General features: G+C 66.9%; 1 protein-coding gene across 1 annotated transcript in view; it reads left to right on the forward strand.

The window, feature by feature from the left end:
• Positions 1 to 4,170, forward strand: part of BSN (bassoon presynaptic cytomatrix protein) — a gene marked incomplete at both ends in the record, with an annotated part of 27,753 nt that overhangs the window by 3,495 nt on the left and 20,088 nt on the right. The window lies entirely within an intron of this gene.

Raw genomic sequence — 4,170 nt, forward strand, 5'->3', positions numbered from 1 at the left:
CTGGTCAAAGTTGCTTATAAGCCCCTTGAAGAAAATGATGGAGGAGTGAACACGGCCTTTCCTGGCCTATTCCAAAGTCTAGACTTTGCCGAGACCAAGCCAAGCCTGTTTCGTCCACTGTGCTCCCACCACCCCCATTGCGAGCCTGGCTGGGCTGCTTCCTCAGGGTGGGCGGTGTGCGAAGGGAGGGAGTGCGCCATGGCTAAGGTCCGCCTCCTCTGCCTGCATCCCACTCCTTCCTGGCCAGCCGGGCTGGGCACCAGATGGCCGGGGGCGTAGCTGGGAGCAGCAAAGCCCTTCGCAGCAGCCTCCAGCCTCGCCCCCGTCCCGGCTCCCTCCTGGCCGCACTGCCGCCCAGGCCGGGAGCAGCGCGGGCAGGTGTGAGTGGGACACGGATCCGGTGTGGCTGAGGGGAGGCGAGGTGTCCTCCCTCCACCTCCAGCCCAAACGGAAGCAGGTCCCCAGGGGCAGGCCCTTGGCGGGCGAGGTCTTTCTCCCTCCGGCCGGTGTGGGCAGCCAGCCTGGCAGCATGGACATGGCAGCAAAAGAGAGAAATAGATAAAGCGGGACCAGGAGGGGAGGGGGCAGCGGGACCGATGGAGAAAAGCAGAGGCAGGAGCAGCGGGAGGAAGCGGAACTGGCTGTTTCTAGGATCTGCTTCGCTCCCCCTTTGGCCCGGGCAGGCGCCTGGGTCCCCCCCCAGAGGATGGCCCTCAGCTTCTTCAGCCTTTCCTCCTTCCGTGGTGCTTTTCGAGTCCTTCCTAGGAGCTGGGCACGGCCCTTGATTCTGGAGAATCGGGTGGAACGGAAGCCGACGTGCCGCTCAGCCCTGGAGCCAGCGGCCAGTGGGGGAGGCCGCCTTGACCAGGAACCACCCCGCCAGCGCAGGGCCCTCCCGGGCGCCAGGGCTGTGGAGGCCGGGCGCCTGGTGCGAGGCTGTGGCAAGACCCCTGGGGCTTCCACAGGAGGGAAGCTCGGCTGCACCTTAGACTGAGCTGGACGGGAGCAGGTGGAGGCGGGAGGCCTGTGGGAGTGCGTGGTCCATGTGGGGGCCTGGGGGCACGCCAGGTCCAGGGAGGCGGGCTCCATGGCCAGTCTCGGACGCCAGGCAGGTTTCCAGGGCCTCCCTTGGGGGCTTTACCTGATGAGATTGGCGCAGGCGTGCCCTGGGCCGTGCCCGGCCGAGCCAGCCTGGATCGGGGAGCCCTGCACTGTAGGGCTCTGTGTGCTGGCCCCTGAGCCCGAGGCCAGGCAGCTGACAGGCGAAGCAGGTTGTGGCGAGTTTAGGAAAACCGGATGCTGGAGGGACCCGGACCCGCCTCTGCCTTCCCTTGTCCCGGGGCCACAGTGGGGTATGTACCTCCTATCGGGACCTGGCTAGTGACTCAGCCTGGCTGGCGGGCCCTCCCGGAACCTCTGGGTTGGGCACCAGCAGGGGGGGCTCATTTGTAAGCTGTTTCTTGGTGCTTCAACCGGCACCAAAATAGAAAAAAAGCATGACCGCAGCATCACGCCCCGCCAGTGCCAGGGGCCGCCACTGAACTCTGCTCTCCAGGGAGGCGGGCCTCCGGCGGCACTGCTGACGCAGGAAAGCGGGCCTGTGACGCCTGCACCCCCTCCTTGCCCGTGGGGCGGTGGGGAGCCTCACCCACCAGAAAGAGAGCCTGTGCCTGCTGAGGGCCTAGAGCTCCTGGCAGCCGTGGGGCGGCAGGGAGGAGGCACTGCCCGGAGTAGAAGCAGGTACCTGGGCAGCCTCCTCCGGGCCCACCCTCTGCGGTTAAAGGGCGGGGCGGCCAGCTTCAGCATCACGTCACGTCACGGGTGCCTGCGGGGAAGATTAGAAGCCGCCTGAGCTCTGCCCACGCCCCCTGCTGCCCAGAGCCAGAGGAGGGCGGCAGGAGGCACTGCAGACAGATCACCACCGGCCGCTCACTCGCTGTGGCGCTCACAGAGCCCGGCCTGGTCACCAGGCCTCGGTGGGCCGTGCCGCCTTAGCTGTCCTCCTGCCGGTTGAGCAGTTGAGTGAAGGAGCAGCTGAGAAAGGCCCTCGGAGCCCCCGAGCCCACAGGCTCTGCCCTTCTGACCGCAGGCCCTTGGCAGCGCGGGCCGTGCTCCCTGGGGACCTCCCTACAGGAGCTGCTTCCCCCCAGCTACCTCTTGGCCCACACACCACCCGAGCCTCTGGTCCCTGCGGCTGCCAGGCCCCTGCTGGGTGGTGGTGCCTGGGGGTCCAGGGAGGCCACCAGGGCTGAGGTGGCCGCCTGGCCTCCTGCTGGCAAGGCCAGTCCTGCGGGTCCCTGCTCTGCCTCTGGCTCTGAAGCCCTGAGGCTTGGCTGGCGGCTGCCATCTCCTGGCCACGTGCCAGGCCTGGTTCACGGACAGCAGACCTCCAGGAGGTTTCTGGTCCCTCCCATCTGGTGGGCGGCGGCTTGGGAGTGCCAAGGAGCTGCGGGCACTGTGTAGTTGAGGAAGACTCGCCACTGCTGGTCCCGGGGCCGGGGAGTCTACTGCAGGCCCAGCCGTGTGGACCCAGCGGAGAGCTCCATCCTCTGAGAATGGAGGGAGAGGCCAGCAAGCTCCTGGCGATCTGGGGGAGGCAGAGGGGAGTTTGTGGGTTCAGACAGCCCCCCAGCCAGTGTCCTCCCTGGGAGGCCCTGCGTGCGGGTGTCTGCCTGGGCCTGACCTGGCACGGGGAGGGTGTGGTCAGGCTCTGGGCACGAGTCACGGGCTGCCAGCCTTCCCTGGAGCTTCCGTTTAGGTGAGGCGCCTGTTGACAGCCTGGCTGACGGGCCGGAGGGAGGGCTCTGGGCGAGTGCTGGAGCCTTAGCACCTGCCACCCCTGCCCAGCCCCCTTCAGCCCCCAGGGAGGTCGCCCTGAGGTCCAGGACGAGAAGCCTCACCACTCAGACCCCTCTTCCCAGGAAGCCCCACCCCACGCGTGGAGACAGCAAAGCCGTGACTAGACCCGGGCTGCGGGGGGTTCACACTGAGCGGCCCAGAGAGGGCTCTGATCGGGACCCTCTCGGTCTGAGACCTGGGGCAGAGGGAGGGTGAGTGCAAAGCAAGCTCAGAGCACACTCGGCGGAAAGGGCCCCGCGCGCCTGGGTGAGGCGGCTGGGGAGGGCCAGGGGGAAGCATGGCCGCGGCAGGGGGTCGGAGCCCATGAGTATGTGCTCAGGCTTCTGTGTGGAGCTTTTAGAGGAAAAAGTATTATTGGCTCGTGTGACTGGACGTCCAAGGGCAGAGTCAAGACAGCTGAGTCCAGAGTGAAGGAGCCAGATCTGCACCTCTGTCTGGCTCACTTCGGACTGTGTCCCCCCGTGTCCCCCCGCGTCCCCTCCGTGTCCCCCCGTCCTGACCTCCAGGATGCGGAGAAAACGATCCTCTTGCTCCTTCACACGTGACAGGGCTCGGCTCCCCCTGGCCCTGTTGCCAAGGTCACATGCTCATCCCTGCACCACCATCTAAACCACTGATTGGTCAGCGAGAGTCACATGCCCACTGGACGCAGGGAGGGGTTGGTGACAGGTAGAAACTGCACGTCTGTCGCGTGAATAGCAACACGTGTCTTGTTGGCTCTGGAGGCACAGACCATCCCTTTTCTTCACCTGCCCGTCTTCCTGAGGGACAAAGGGCCAGCCCACCCGGCGGCCGCCCGCCTTGTACGCCTGTTTGCTCTCGGGAGTTCTCTGGCCTCCTGCCTCCTCGGCTGGACGGCCTCCTCCAGGACAGGGCCTGTGGACGCGAGGCCGCCCTCTCTCACCCGCTCTGTTAAGAATCTTCCTGCAAGTGCCCCTGAATGCCGGCTGCACCGGCTGCCAGGCCCACTCCCCTCCCTCCTGGCCGCTGCTGGGTCATGGCTGGAGGGAGCGGCCGGGGAAGAGGGGGTCCGTGGAGGCTGGGAGGACATCAGCCGGAGGACAGTGGTGTGGACTGGTGAGGTGGGATGGGGGTGCGCTGGTGCACTCAGGTCTGAGACACAGCCTGTGGGCAGTGGGGGACTGTCGGCGGGAGGGCCTGGCGGGCAGTGGTTGGGGGTTGTGGGTGGGATGGGGAGTGTGTGCCTGCCTCCGCTCTGCTTCCTGTGCCTGGCAGCTCCTAGCGGGCAGGTAGTGCCCTCTGCCCTGGAAGCCCGGGAGCCCCCTTCCCGCGGGGCTGGGAGCCCTGTGC

The sequence above is a fragment of the Myotis davidii genome, unplaced genomic scaffold, assembly GCF_000327345.1.
Source record: "Myotis davidii unplaced genomic scaffold, ASM32734v1 scaffold663, whole genome shotgun sequence".
Lineage (NCBI taxonomy): Eukaryota > Metazoa > Chordata > Mammalia > Chiroptera > Vespertilionidae > Myotis > Myotis davidii.